We start from the raw sequence: 16,868 nt of genomic DNA, 5'->3' as shown, positions 1-16,868 counted from the left end.
ATTTTTATAGTGAAAAAAAGGACCATAAAGACGGGAAAGGAAGAAACCAGGTAAGATGTTTGCAGCAATGAAGACGGAGAGCTACACTAGAATAGCGGCTGTAAAGAGAACTAGGAGGGTGAGAGTAAAAGGTCAGTCAAGGAGCCAACTCAAAAAACTTCTAGATTAGAAACAAGCTCAACTAAGTAGAACCATACATGAAGGGATGAAAGTGTGACTCATTCCATCTTTAGATATGTCAGCTCTAAAAAGAACCAATCTAAGGGCGAAAAAAGATTTGTTACCTGCTTAGAGATGGTATAATTACACTAGAGCCAGGCAGAGCGACACCAATACTTAAAGAGTCTACAACAGAGGCTGAGAGGAAGCAATTAAAGAAATAGAAGTAAAAAGGAGAGGGAATATGTCACAAGTCAATATGGGAATATTTCAAGGAGAGACAATCAACAGTACCCAAAGTTACCCAACTGTCAAGCAAAATAAGGTATGAAATGGGTCTGTTTCATTCATTATAGAGTTCACTGATAACCCTGATGAGAATGATTTCAATAAAATGGTATAAGAGCATGGTTCAGCATTCAGTTTAGTTCAGTTCAGTCGCTCAGTTGTGTCCGACTCTTTGCGACCCCACGATGGGCTAATGAGTGCACAAAGATGAAGTAAAGATGGTTACCATAAATATCTTAGAAACAGATGGAAATATTGAAAAGCAGTTTTTATGGATTGTTGTTTTTCTCAACCTAGCAAGATGCTTAAATGTTAATGGTGGAAGGAAAAAAAGACACAGGAGAAATAAAGGGATGAATAATTTTAGTATCACCATTTTCACCACCTAATTAACCAAAGGCAAACAAAGAAACAACCAGACATGATGTATCCCCTGACAGAATAACACCACACACCTATAAGGTATTGTCACAAAATCAAATCTGAATCTGTTCAAGTCTCCAGCTCCAACTATCAATTACCAAGAAGCATAAAGGGCAGAAGAATATGTGAAAAACACCACGGGGATATAACCAGTAAAATCCAGATTGTGAAAAACCCTATAAAATAAATGACCCAGTTTCTTCAAATAAATTCCAAGGAAACTGAGAGAGAGACAGAGAGAGAGCTGGAAAGGGAAACCTATAGATAAGGAGATAATTGATATAACCACTGAAATACACTGACCTTACTTAGATCTAAATTTTTTTTTAAGTATAAATATTTTTTGTAAAACCAATTAAACATTTGGGGATATGTGAACACTGACTGAATGTCATTGAAGAATAACTTTGAGTGTTTCAAGGGATAACAGTATTGTGATTATTTTTAAGTCATTTAAAAATATACAATGAAAATTTTATCAGTAGAATGATGTCTGGGATTTGCTTCTAAAATTTTTGGAAAAGTGGATATATGTGAAAAAATATTAGCTTTGAGTTGATAACTGTTGAAGCTGGGTAATGGGTACATGAATGGTTAATTTTCTCTACTTTCATTTATGGGTCTGAAGTTTTCCATATGTAAAAAAAAAATCAGAATAGAGAAATACTCAATGGGAGGAGGAGGAAGAAAACGGAATGAGAGATCTAGATACAAAGATAACTTACCTCTTCTACTGTATTATGAAGGAGAAAGACGTGAAATCTTTTTATTTCAGGAAAATAGGAAATGAGGTCACTTGCTGGGTAGGGGGAGTAAGGAAGAAGGCATTAAGAGGCTTGAAATAGCTGCTATGAAGAAAGAGGGCAAAAAAACATAACAGGAAGTACAGGATGGACATTTTTAAGATTGGAGACCATGAACTTTTGGTGGTGACAATCTTACAAACATGTGACTTTCCTTTGGCAGTTGTCTGGCTACAGCAACAGAAAAGTCACACATTTAGAGATCTAGGATTGGGTTGAAGGTTTACAGGGTATGTGTGATGAATGCATAATGAGGAGATTGGAAACAACGGATCAAAGAGCCCAAGCACCATTGTGCAGAAAGTGAAAACTGAAAAGGCAAACAGAGAGTAGAGGGAGCAAGAAAGCTGAGTTTTCTACTTTCCAGGAGACCACTTGAAAGGTGGTATGCCAGAGAGTAGGATGATTAAATTTGAAACCTCTCGATTTGCTAATAATATGTTGTTATTTACTAGTATAGGTTAATAATGTTTTCATTACAACAATTTATGATCAATCTATATTTATAACCAACAGTACAAATAAACTAGGCAGCATTTTCATACCACCTGGGGAGGAGTCCTAAATCTTTTGGGGAGTCACTAAATTCGTTTGACAATGTGATGAAGAGGCAAGACCTCTTCCCTCAAAAAAGCACATAAGATAAAATATTATTAATACACACATGCATTTTAAGGGGGTTCACAAATCCTTCCAAAGTCAACATGAGTGAAAAGACTTATCATTTTTGAAATATATTTTGGCAGTACTCCAACAATCCCCTCTAAGCTACTTGTATATATCACAAACATATTTCAAAGAAGAGTTTGGTTTATCCATTAGCATGCATGTCAATATCCAGACATTCTTAGAGATCAGATCTGTGTTGCCTGAGCACTAGACACAGAGGTGTCTTCAGTATGTTTTTTGGAACGCAGAATTCTTAAGCACTCTACATTCTAACACAATATACAGTTTTCTGCTACACCAAAGCAACTCTCCTAGACAACATCGTTTATTATGGCTTAGGTAAGTACCTCACCACAGAAAGAGAAAGGGGAAAAGTAAAAACAGAAAACAGGAAACTTAAATAGAGTATTAAAAAAAAATAATCTTAGTGAGTGAATTACTAATTTAAGTTCCTCTCATTTTGTTTCAGTGTGTTAATAACATAGGGTTCACACTTATCAAAACTTTTATAAAATATCAATAATCTATTTTGTACACTGTTTCTTGCTAACTAGGAGTTTATGAAACAGGGGAAAACAATATAGAATATATAAAGGATGTACATGAGGGAAAACATAAACTGGCAATTATATGTTAACAGTAGGGGTGTACTGACATAAAGAATGCTCATTGTCAGGTTTACTTATTATTAATATTAGATGTAGAAGAGTTTAAGAAACTCACCTAAGACTTTTACACTAACAGATTACCAATGGTTCCTGGTCTCATGAAACTGTCACTCAACAATGCAGATTATTTACCTTCTTTGAACAGCAGGTTACAGTTCCTAACCCTAATACAAATGATACAGTCCAGATACAGCAACGAGGAAAGGCAGAAGCTACTGTCAAGGATTACTGAGTACCTTTTCATATTAGCTTTCTAGAGTTAAACAAAAATCTTCTGTTCGCCAATAAACTATGTGCTTCATGAGAAATGAAAACTGCATCAACCAAAACAAGGTCCTGGCTCCTTGGATAAAAATTTTGTTTCACTTGTTCTGTCTTCTCCTCCCCTCACCATCCCCAAATTGTGTGCAGCATCAAAATCATCCTGATCTCTGTATAATAAACCCAACAGAACATACACATATATGTTCTGACTTGCACAGTCCTCACTGAACAGAAGTAAAAAGGAGGACCATCACTCATCCATTTAAATAGTGGTGGACATATTGGGTGTGCCAGCAAATTCTTCATCACTTCACCAAGTAATGCTCGGTATCATGGCACCAAACATGAGGTTACTGGTTTCTCTAAGTTCTCAATATTTGACTTTGACTATTATTCTACGTAAAAAGTTTTAAACTATTATCACTAATGCTATACTGCAATGCAGTCAAATAAAAAAAAAAAGTATACTTACCTAAGAAATTAATGCATTGCCTATTCTGAAAAACACCGCAGTCAAATTTAAATTTTTAAATTTACAGTTTAATTCTGTAAGACTGCATCAGACAACAAAGTACCCTCAAGAGCAACTTCATTTCCTTACATCAATATTTGTGATTTCCTCACTTCTCCACTTACAGAGATAAGCTTCTAGAGTTTTGAGGTTGTTTTCAAATAAAACAAAGATGTCAAAAGTAATTAAAACATTAATGGTCCCTGCAGTATCCTGTGCTGCATGATTAATTAATATGAAGAAGTTAGATCTTCCCCACCCCCACAATTTGAAAACACTACATCACTGAAAGTTCTTCATCAAACACCTAGGCTTTAGTGTCCGCCTGTTCTTATTCTCCTTAAGCTTGGAGGCCCACAATTCACCTGGACCGGCTGCTGGCAAGCAATAACAAAAGCTAAAGCAAAAAAGGACCAGGTTGGGTCATCAATGAGGGATGGACTAAGTGAAGGCACAGTTCACTTTCTGTAAAAGTAAAATTCTTCCAATAGCTACACCATTTTCTCACTTCCTATTAGTTACAGCTGACTACTATATCTCATTTTGCAAGATTTAAGTCACTCATCCAAAATTTATATTCAAAATATTTTGTATTTTTTCAATTAGCTTTGGGCCAATGATTAAGATACCACCTTTTCCACTGAGAATTACTCATACCAATATCAAGTCTAGTAACTCTTAGTATTAAAGGCAAGTGTTGTAAATAGATGCTCCACTGCTTTAGATTATAAATCTGAAGAAAGTAGAAATAGTACTTTTGTTTTCTCTCTCTCTTTTAAAAACTCTCATGTATGGATGTGAGAGTTGGACTGTGAAGAAGGCTGAGCACCAAAGAATTGATGCTTCTGAACTGTGGTGTTGGAGAAGACTCTTGAGAGTCCCTTGGACTGCAAGGAGATCCAACCAGTCCATTCTGAAGGAGATCAGCCCTGGGATTTCTTTGGAAGGAATGATGCTAAATCTGAAACTCCAGTACTTTGGCCACCTCATGAGAAGAGTTGACTCTTTGGAAAAGACTCTGATGCTGGGAGGGACTGGGGGCAGGAGGAGAAGGGGACGACAGAGGATGAGATGGCTGGATGGCATCACGGACTCGATGGACGTGAGTCTGAGTGAACTCCGGGAGTTGGTGATGGACAGGGAGGCCTGGTGTGCTGCGATTCATGGGGTCGCAAAGAGTCGGACACGACTGAGCGACTGATCTGATCTGATCTAGCTGTAGCCTATGGGATCCAGTTCCCTGACCAAGGATCAAACCTGGGCCCCCTGCATTGGGAGCGCAGACCCTTAGCCAGTGGACCACCAGGGAAATCAACATTTAAATCAGTGGACTCTGAGTAGAGCAGATTACCCTCCATAATGTGGCTGGGCCTCATCCAGTCTGTTGAAGGCCTGAAAAGAAAGATGTACAAGGCCAGCAGACTGCCTCTGGACTTGGGAGCTGCAACATCAACCCTTCCCTAGGTCACCAGCCAGTTACATTTTGGACCTGCCAACCTTCACAACCACACAAGCCGATTCCTTAAACTCTCTCCCTCCGTTCTCTCCCTCTCCGAGAGATCGACTGTACTCACTTTTTCTTTTTGATATATACATAAATCCTACTGGGTGTCTGGCTGGAGAACCCTAATAATATGCCCCCAAGCCCTCGGTTCGGTTATAATAATATAGCAGACATTAACATTATAGCCTTAGCCTATCACTAAACTCTACTGGAATGAATACTCTTCACCCCTCATACTGCTTAAAGTCTACTCCCTGGATACTCACCAGGTAAATCAATGCCCTTAAGGATTATCAAATGTAAAAAACTAAGTCCTACTTAAAACAGACAAGAGAAACGTCCTGAACAAAAGGCTTGTTGTTCAGTCACTCAGCATGTCTGAATCTTTGCAACCTCATGGACTGTAGCATACCAGGCTTTCCTGTCTCACTATCTCCCAGAATTTGCTCAAACTTAGGTCCATTGAGTCGATGATGCCATCCATCCAACCATCTCATCCTCTGTTGCCCCCTTCTCCTCCTGCCCTCAATCTTTCGCAGCATCAGGGTCTTTTCCAATGAGTTGGCTCTTCGCATCAGGTGGCCAAAGTACTGGAGCTTCAGCTTCAGCATCAAACAAAAGGCTACTGAGGCGCAAAACGGATAACTGAGAACTCTCCTCTCCTCTGTTTCATTGTCACTCTCTCCACTGCAAGTGGAGTCTCTGATATTCACTGCCACTGCAACTTATAAGCACCATCTCACTACTGCTGACTTTTCAGCTCTTCTCTTTCCTATCCTTGTTTCTTTTTTCTTGGCCTGTCTACTTCATCATTCTTGGCTTTCCCTTTATGGACATTAATCAGGATGCCTTCTCATTCTTACAACACACCCACCAAATACATGCAAGATATAATCTTTGTCCCCACAGTGATCATCTGTTGACCAATGCTCAAAGACTGCTTCTTTGTTGACTAAAATCTTTCTCTTCTTTGACTTAAGGCATGAAGCTATTTTGAACACCTGAGGGTTCCAAGTGGAATTCTGACCCGGTTAGATTTGACTGTATGTATATCCCTTCCTACTGCTTTTTATCTCAAAGCAGTTTTCTGTGTGACACAACTGTTTGTGTCTATAAACAGTGAAACAAACATGAAAAAAGACAACTATCTGCTGTTTTAATATGCTTTTAGAAATTGCAGGTCACTTTTTTCCTTTTAAATTCACTCTAATGTCAAAATATACTTAAATGAAAATGAGGAAAAGATCTACTTAAAAGGTTGTTTTACAGACATATAGCCTGACAGAACCACTGACAAAACAGTCCTGGAATATAAACTATTCCTCCTAAAAAGATTAAGTCTCCTATAAATTGTGTTCTACTTCACTGAATCCATTATTTCTAGGTTCACTGGGATTTTATGATGCCAAATATGTCTCTCATAAAAACAAACAATACTGAATTATACTACCGCTCTCTAACAAAAATTTCAACTTGCATTCTATTATTATACTGAATGACATCAAAATAAAAAACGAATTCACCAAACTGATGCTGATGAGTTTACATAAATTTAGGCAATGACTCTTTAGGCTGAGAAACACCTCTGGGACACAAAACAATGAATGCCACATTTGTATTTTTTTCAAATTAGATTTACTAAAAGTAGTTGAAGGAGAAGTGGGGTTAACTATGGATTTTTACCATGAGTCTACATTTGAACCACCTGAGAAAATTCCTGAAAATAATCATGCTAGGCCTTATCCTAGCAATTCTGAGGTGCCATCGAGATCTTAAAATTTTCTCCAGATGATTCTGATACACATCCTCAGTAGAGAACCATATATGCAACATTACAGACTGTAACCAGTCCTAAAGGGCCAAAGGCAAAATTAAGAAGGGGAAATCAAGGAATCTTCAGTGTCAGAACTCAGAGGAGTTCCAGGGGAGAAAATCAAATCAGGAGGCCAAGGTACTCAGGTCTCAAAGGTAACTGCAACAACTGTCACCCAAATTCAAATAAATATTTACAAACCCCTTCAGATATATCTTGAGGAGATATCTTATACTAACAGGAAAAAAGGGTCAATACACTTTGAAGTAACTAAGCATTTTTCATTATAGTTAAGCTGTTATTAAAGATTTTTTTTTTAATCCTTCAAGAAGAAAATACTGCTGGCTTTTTCATTACACAACTCTATCTAGTCCTAGTCTTCCTGGAATGTTCTAATAAAGATACATTCTTTTGTAATTATATTACTTTGTTGCTTTTGTCTCATCCTATCTCTTCTCCTCTGTATCTAGACCAGGGGTAGGCAAACTTTTTATAAATGGATAGACAGTATTGATAAATATTTTAAGTTTTGCTGACCTTATGGTTTCTGCAGCAAGAAAGCAACAATAAACAATATGTGGAATATCTGTGTCTCCGTATCAATAAAACTTTATAGACACCGAAATTTCAATTTCATGTAACTTAAATTATTAATTTATAAAATTAAAATCAGAAATTATTTTAGAAGCGGAATTGTATAAAAATGTTTACAAAACAAATTTTTACAAAAGATTACTTTGCCTCTTTCCAACCTGCAGGGAGGATCCAGCTTGTCAGACATAGTTTGCAAGCCCCCTTATCTAGACAAATGAAGTTACCTGGTACAAGCTACTTTAAATGTTAGTAACAGTAGAATCTCCTTCATAGGGTTGTCAGGTAAATTAAATGATTTGACATATGTAAAGAAAGTGCTTAGAACAGTGCCTGGTACACAGTAAGTGCTATATGATTTTACACACACATACACAGGAAGAGATAAAGAAACTAAAATAAATATTTCCATATCTCCTCTACTTTAATACCCTTTCATTTGCTATCACACTGAAATGTTTTACCTAAAATTTGACTGTTATAAAAATAAGAAAAATCACTGTTGAGGCAGAAAAAGTATCCAGTTATGAGTTTATCAGCTTTTCCTAGAAACTAATTTTCTAAGTTTTTTTTTCCCTCAAAAGTCCAAATACATCCACCTGAATTTATTCACAGCAGTAATCTCATTAATATGAATCTCAAGCAAAAAAACAAAAACAAAAACCCTCACCTACCTACTGAAGTAAATATTTACAAAGATCTACATTAAGACCTCAAAGGAGGACACAGGATTCTAATTTTCAATACACTAATGCAATTGCTTCCCTGGTGGGTTTCCCTGGTAGGCCAGACAGTAAAGAATCTGCCTGTAATGCAGGAGACCTGGATTCGATCTCTGGGTTGGGAAAATCCCCTGGAGGAGGGCATGGCAACCCACTTCAGTATTTTTGCCTGGAGAATCCCTGTGGACAGAGGACCCTGGTGGGCTACAGTCCATGGGGTCACAAAGAGTCAGACATGACTGATGACCTAAGCACAGCACACAATGCAATTGCAGTTAGGAAGAACTTGTCTATAAATGCATGATTACATTATAACCAAGACATGGCTTTCAAATTCAGGTTTAGCATACTTTTTCCTTTACTTAAGCAGCCAATTTAATTAACCAAGGAAAGTCAGCGACTCTCACCCTGGCTTAAGCCTGCCTAAGTGTGAATCAAAGAATGTAAGGAAAAGTCAGGCAGAATTCAGGTGAGGCCATTTATCTCCAGAAAGGTATAAAGAGGCAGCATTCCTCATGCCCAGGTCTTCATTATAGAAATATTTCATTTTGGGTATCTGCCCCTTCACCCATATGTCTTGCAATTTTCCATTTCCCTTTAAGATTCACCCCAAAGGCAACCCATCACCACCTCTGTGACTCCTTTGGCTAGACTGTTCTCATTGGAGCAGCCTACTGCCTAGTCTTTAACCTCCCTGTGCCATATACATATAATCCTAACAGCTACCATTTACAGAATGACTTTATAGGCTAGGCTCTTTTCCTGAAATATTTAATTCTTACAACTCTCAGCAAAAAAAAAAACTTATACACTTTATTTAACAGACGAGGAAACAAGTTCACTAAGGTTAGCGCATGTATTCAAGGTCAAAATGTTAAACAGTGGCCCGGCCAGAATTCAAATCCAGTTTGCTTTTTTTACTTCCACACAAAAGGTTTCAAACAGTACGAATGAGGACAGAGCGGAGGCCTAGAGGGCAGGATTCTGTTTTTTAATCTGTTCACGTATTGGATTTCTGCACACAAGTTTTTTTGGAGAAGTTTCCACTGTTAAGATAAATTTGAAAAATCACTGATTTTACCCTGGGCTGCCTCCCACATTCTTTATAACTATATACAAGCAGTCTCTAGTACCAGACTGATCTCCTCAGGAGCAAACACTGAACTGAATCTGCCTCTCTAGTGTTTGAACCGAGTCAAGCCTTGAAAGCAAAATTTTCCAAATCAAGTAAGTACATTTCCACAGTTATAAGCAATTATACAATAACTTATAAGTCCAAAGCAATTTAGTCAATAAAATTCTTTCATATATGATTTTAAAAAAAGAAACCAAGTGAGCTTTAAAATGTTTTCCAAAAATAGCACATTTCTTCAGTATTCTTCAACATTCAAAAGCTTTATTTTAATAAAATATCAATTATATAGCCACTGTCAAGTAGTATTAGCAAAAGGTATTAACTATGTTTTTTTAATTGCCATACATATTAGAATTAAACCATATAAAACTGTCGATAACGGCAATTCCACAAATTCAATCTAACGCTTATCAATGGTATTTAAACACCACTAGCAAAGCTCTCAGCAACTAGCTGAATGACTTAGTTTCGACAAAAAAAAAAAATTAACCAGAGGAACTCCCTCCTCTCTGAGATTTCATAGTTCTTTGTACATACACATATTTAACATTTCTCACAGCACACAGTAATTATCTGCCTTGATGTTGTCTCAACAACACTCCTCCAAAGCTGCAAATCTGACATATTTCTCATTTTGTCTCCACCAAATATTATGGTAATCCACACACAGTAGGGATCGAGTAAGCATTTCTGTGTCTGCTACAGGAATCACAGTAAAATTGAGATTAAAAATTTACCATGTCCTCAGAAATAAAAGATGTACTCTACCACTTTATTCCCATCTTTCTTTTTCAAATTCTGAAATATGGGCAATAAAATACATTTAAATCCAGCTGCTTAGACTGGATTTGATGTAATTTTTTTCTTTTAAAAGATTTAACACTAATGTCATAAAAGTAAACCAATTTAAAAATCCTGTAGAAAATCAATGGCCTGTCTCAACTTTATAATAAAACTTTAAAAATTAAAGACCATTTAATCTTCTAATGTGCACATTAATTACTCTTCTGGTTTTTGTTTAAAAATGCAAAGGACAAGTGACAATTAGATAAACCAAAGTCACACACACAAATCCATTACCTTAAAACTCAGAGGAAAAAGTTTACTAATACTTCTAAGCATACAAACAATAACAGAAAACATTGTTCTGTTGCTTTTTTTAAAAAAAGTACAAGTTACAGTGAATACTTATGCAGACAGCCCAAAGAAATTATAAGAATACAGGAATCACTGCAATTCTTAAGAACAGAGCAATGTTCTAAAATTGATGTTCCATGATGACTGTTTTGGAGATAACGTACAGGAGATAAAAGAGAAAGGGCAGGCTATAAGTAGAAGCTAAGAAAGGCCTGGACTAGGATGGAAGCAGTTAACAATGACTTGGGGGAAAAAAGGAGCTTTATAGTCAATAGGGAATTATGCAAAAGTGCGATTTTTCTTTTTGACCTGGTCTACTACTTGCTCCTGGTTTTAAAGATGGATTTCTCAAGGATATGGTCTTGGTCCTAAAGGTGGATCCCCTTTAGAGGGTCTTTACCACCAAAGACAACTGCCCACAATCCAACGGGAAAACTTTCATTATATCTCAACTGAACTGATTTCTAGTGTACTACTATCCACATTCAATGCTCTCCTCCACTGCAACACTGAGAAGTAACTATATTCTTAGTGTCAATTATTCAGTTTTTTTTTTTACTGAGGATCTACCAGGTACCAAGCATACAAATCAAACAACATATCTATGTCCCATGTAACCCATGTCTCATCTATGAAAAGCTGCATGTGACTTAGATAGTCCCTGTCTTAAGAAACTTACAATATAGTTGAAGATGTGAGCTACATATACATAGCCTTTCAATCATTCATTGACTATTCTGCTGAACTCTGTTATATGAAGTTTTACTATAAATAAAGGTGAATAAAATGTAATCCATCCCTAGGAGAATGTACAATCTAGTTAGAGTAAGATGGGAGACTGGGGACAGGGAAGGAGATGACAGAGTATAACGTGAGCCAAGGACTGACCAAGTCAGCTTTGTGAACTGAAAGGCTAAAGATGGAAATGACTGGCAGTTTTCTGAGGCAGGTTTTAGAAGAAAAGAAAATAATATGCTGACTATAATATGAAAAAAATAACCAAGTGTAAAATTATTTTAAGCAATTGAAATATACAGTACTGTTAAAAAGCTGAGGCCATATCTATTACCTGACATAAATAAAAACACCTCCTCCTTGTATTTACCAGGAGTCCACTGTTATAGGAACGGTCTGCTGAAGCAAATGGTTTTCAGCAGCATAAAGTAGAGCTGTGTACTGAACCCCCTTTTTCTTTAACTCTATTTCTTAATGACTTTACCAGTTTGGGATATTATGGACGAATGCTGCTCCTTACACCTTCAAACAAGGCAGGAATGTAGCAGATAGGAATCTACAAGCACTCCCACAAAGTTTATTTGGGTAAAACTAAGTTTTCACAAAACTACTTAAATCCTACATATAAATGGTTTGCACCTGATGTATGGAACACCCGCACTTGCCAAGAAGCTTAATCTCAATATGTATCAAAACTGGATTGAGGAAAACTATATCCATGGGTCAAACAATCTACCCACTCATTCAGACTTGACTCTCATATGACGTGGTATTCCCATATTGAGTGTTGTTAAATACTAGACATGTATCTACCTTAGAGATGTTGATGATGGAAATGATGATTACACATAATCTTCTTTATGAGGACCCCTATGAGAAATTACAGTCTGAGAGTACCAAATGTTAGTGACCTTTCTGAACTAATTGGTTCACTTTTATCCTAAGGACATTGTGAAAAATAACCTAACTGGTATTTTTTTCCTCCTGCCACCACATAGAAAGTTCAGTCAAATCTGTGCTCTCTGCCTGCAGGAAGACCACTGTGATAGAACTTTTTGGCCTAGATTCTGATTCTGTTTTATCCTTACCCTTTGTTTCTTTTTTCTCTTTGTTTTTAATTTGTGGTATTTTGTGGTTTCATCTTTATAAGCTGCTTTAAATAGATTACAAATCAAATACAGAGACTAACTAGGCAGGTAAAAGTGTGAATCAGCTAGAAATAAAGCAACAGTGGTAGAACTGTTTGTTTGTTTTTAAGTAAATCTAATTAAAAACAAAAATCTGAGCAGACAAAACATATTTCTAATCTGAATCCTGGATTATCCATTTGCAGCCTCTGAGTAAGGCACTTTTTCTTGACGACTGCAGTTCTCTAGTTATACCTTTCCCCCATGGTTTATAAAGACATCAATAGGAAAGTATTTCTTCACTATAAACAGTACAAGGGCAATAATAAACAATAATGGAGTGGTAGGAACTTGTTTCAATGGAAAGTTTATGCCCATCTAAAGGAGAGCAGCTGTGACTCAGCTTAGGCCAACTGCTGCCACAGGAAAATGTGGGCCCCGCTGTTGTCAAAGCTTCTAATTTTTCAGGATAATCCAAAAAACCGAATTCTAAGATAATGACTCAAAAAAAAAAAATTTAACTATCCAAAGACAAGAGAAATGCATTTACACTTAGTTCATCATAAAGGCCACCAGTGTGCAACCCCTGGCCCAATACTGAATTAAACATAGGTTTTCTGAACAGACTGAGGAAAATGCAACAAAATTTAGGAATTTATGGTCTAAAATCAATGTCAACAATATTATTCATTCTATTTATTCAATTCAAAGCATAAAATTTACTAAAGAACAAATACTTAATCAACCTTAAGATAAAACTTTGTGGAACAAAAACAAAATTTATCATCTGCAGACACCTTTTTCATGTTCACTGCAACACCGTATGTAACAGTGAAAATCTGAAAACAATTTAAAGGCTTATTTCTGTACTATAGGTATAACAAACTAGAGATGATTATATATTAAGAAATTATTTAGCACAATAAACTAGATCTACATATATCAATACATCTTTTTTTTTTTAGGTGAAAAAACCAAGTTGCAGAATATACAGTGTAACATTCATGTAAACTCTAAAGATGATTATACATTGTTTATGGATACACTTGGTGGCTTCCCTGGTGGCTCAGATGGTAAAGCGTCTGCCTGCAATGCGGGGGACCCAGGTTTGATTCCTGGGTAAGAAGATCCCCTGGAGAAGGAAATGGCAATCCACTCCAGCACTCCTGCCTAGAAAATCCCAGGGACGGAGGAGCCTGATAGGCTACAGTCGGGTCGCAAAGAGTCGACACGACTGAGCGACTTCACTTTCACATGGATACATTTATGTACAGAAAAAGTATAAAAACAGAATAAAAGAATATATACAAACTTTAGGAAGAACTTTATCATTAGAAAGAGGGAGGGTGAGTAGGACTGTAAAGTGGGTGTCAACTCTTAACTGTAATAAAGCCGTATTTCTTAAAAATAAACTTTAAAGCAAAATGTTAACCTCTGTTAATTCAGGTAGTAGTTATGCGGAAATTTTGTTATATCATCACAGGTATTTCTCCTGCATATTTGACATATTCCATAATAAAAATAAACTGTAAATATGTAAAATAAAATTCAAAAGAAATGACGTCTAGATCACATGATGGGCCCTCTTAAAACAAGCTGAATATATAAATGGTATGAAAGCCCTGAAGGAATCAATCCTACACTTTTGAGGTCCTACTGTGTAGAATTTTGAAGTCAAATAGTAGAGGTTCAAATATCAACTACAAACTGACCTTAGGCAAATTTTCAAAATTCCTAAGCCTGTTTGTCCACATAAATCAAACAACTGTGGTGAAGCTTAAGGAGTTAAACAGTGTTAAGGGCTTCTCTCCATAGAGTTCTAGAATAGTGAAGACATACAAAGAGGAAATTATAATTTCACTTTGAAGATGACATGGCGTAGTACCTTTTACATTCTTACATACATCATCAATGTAACAAGAGATACTGCTTTTCCAGTGTCAAGGACAGAACACAAATCAGTTTTGCCACCACAAGAAGGCAGAAAGTAGACAGCCCTATTGCTATTATGTCAACTGGTCTTAATCATCTTCACATCACCAAATATCAAGCACCACTTACTGAGAACTATGTGCAAGGTACTGTTCTAGGCTCTTTAGTAAGTATTTACTTGGTATGTCAGGTAAAAATTTATATAAGCTACAACAAAACTAGGAAAGGAGTATGTCAAGGCTGTATATTGTCACCCTGCTTATTTAACTCATACACAGACTACACCATGTGAGATGCCAGGCTGGACGACTCACAAGCTGGAATCAAGACTGCAGAGAAATATCAACAACCTCAGATATGCAGATGATACCACTTTAATGGCAGAAAGCGAAGAGGAACTAAAGAGCTTCTCGGTGAAAGTGAAAGAGGAGAGTGAAAAAGTTGCCTTTAAAACTCAGCATTCAAAAAACTTGGATCACGGCATCCAGTCCCATCACCTCAAGGTAAATGGGGGAAACGTGGAAACAGTGACAGAGTTTTATTTTCTTGGGCTCCAGAACCACTGTGGACGGTGACTTGCAGCCATGAAATTAAAAGACACTTGCTCCTTGGAAGAAAAGCTATGACCAACCTAGACAGCATATTAAAAAGCAGAGACGTCACTTTGCCAACAAAGGTCTGTATAGTCAAAGCTATGGTTTTTCCAGTAGTCATGTACTGCTGTTGAACCATAAAGAAGGCTGAGTGTCAAAGAATTCATGCTTTCAAACTATGATGTCGGAGAAGACTCTTGAGAGTCCCTTTGACACCGAGATCAAACCAGTCAATCCTAAAGGAAATCAACCTTGAATATTCATTGGAAGGACTGATGCTGAAGCTGAAGCTTCAATACTTTGGCATTGGATACAAAAAGCCAACTCTTTGGAAAAGATCCTGATGCTGGGGAAAACTGAAGGTAAAAACAGAAGGGGGTGACAAAGGATGAGATGGTTGGAGAGCATCACTGACTCAATGGACATGAGTGAGCAAACTGTGGGAGTTAGTGAGGGACAGGGAAGCCTGACATGCTGCAGATCATGGGGTCACAAAGAGATACAACTTAGTGACCGCACAACAATAACAAGAAAAAATACTTGTAGGTACCTTAGAATTATGAATTCAAAAAATTTCTTTCAGGTGAAAAAAAAAAATTAGAGAAGGTTACCTGAAAAGAAGAACCTGGTATGCAGATTTGAAGGATATATATGTCAGAAGATACACAGAAAAAAAGAGAATGGTGGAGTGGTAAAGAGTGAAAATGCCATAAGGAAAACAAAGTATCTTAAGGCTGAATCACCAGATACAAGGCAGGCAATAAGAAACAAGTGAAGCTGCTGAAATGTGAGATAGAACACAAAAGAAAAGTCCCTGAGTGTCCATTTAGGATTAAAAAAATACGTTTTTAGCAAGGTACCCTTTGCATTTTCATATACAAAGCTGACTAAATAAATACAGTAAAAAGCTGGCAATGGGTTTTTCGCAAGAAAGCAATTTGAGAACTATGGTTCAGGAAAATTAATCTGGCGCTTTATGTACTATTTCACATAATTCCTCCTTTTTTTCTCTGCTATGGATGGCTAATGACACTCAGCTTCTCAATTTCACCCAAACACCCAAGCCACAAATCTCAGCTGTCTTCTGATACCTGCCACTCCTCATCGCACACTGTGTGTGTTCTCAGATGCTCAGTTGTGTCCAACTCTAAACCCCATGGACTGCAGCCCTCCAGGCTCCTCCGTCCACAGAATTCTCCGAGCAAGAAACCAGAGTGGGCTGCCATTTCCTCCTCCAGGTGACCTGCCCCACCCAGGGACTAAGCCCGCATCTCTCTCTCTTTTTTTAAAGTTCTACCAGTTTATTGCTACATGCTCAGTCATATAAGCCCATGGACTGCAGCCCGCCGGGCTCCTCTGTCCATGAACTTTTCCAGGCAAGAATACTGGAGTGGGCTGCCATTTCCTTCTCCAGCCCGCGTCTCTGGCGTCTCCTGCGCTGGCAGGTGATTTCTTTCCCACTGCGGCACATTACACACTCCCCATTCACAATTCTACCTCCTAAACCTTTCTCCAGTCAACAACCTTCATTGTCACTATTTCAAGCACTAATCATTCTTTCCTGAAAAAACCTCTTAAGAGCCCCTCCAACTCCAATCTACATTGTTCACTGCCACCTAAACTACCTAACTCTACATCTGATTATAATGTTCACCTTGCTTGAAACGATGCCTTCCAAATTGCCTAGAATTCAGAACAACCCAGAATTTATAAATTCTATGTATCTGGCTCATATGTACCTTTTCAGTCTCATACTCACATGTACTCTACAATTCCCTCTGCAAATTACTTACC

At 37.2% G+C, this 16,868-nt stretch overlaps 1 protein-coding gene and 1 long non-coding RNA gene across 5 annotated transcripts in view; one reads left to right on the top strand and one right to left on the bottom strand.

The window, feature by feature from the left end:
* Nucleotides 1-16,868, bottom strand: part of PAFAH1B1 (platelet activating factor acetylhydrolase 1b regulatory subunit 1) — a 68,395-nt gene that overhangs the window by 38,924 nt on the left and 12,603 nt on the right.
* LOC132343032 (uncharacterized) lies at nucleotides 2,618-3,324 on the top strand. The gene is made up of 2 exons (XR_009491677.1): nucleotides 2,618-2,681; nucleotides 3,087-3,324. It is a non-coding gene; the product is annotated as an uncharacterized lncRNA (long non-coding RNA).

The sequence above is a fragment of the Bos taurus genome, chromosome 19 (assembly GCF_002263795.3).
Source record: "Bos taurus isolate L1 Dominette 01449 registration number 42190680 breed Hereford chromosome 19, ARS-UCD2.0, whole genome shotgun sequence".
NCBI classification, from domain to species: domain Eukaryota; kingdom Metazoa; phylum Chordata; class Mammalia; order Artiodactyla; family Bovidae; genus Bos; species Bos taurus.
Note: the sequence above shows the minus strand (reverse complement) of the source record. Positions and strands in the feature narration are given on the sequence as shown.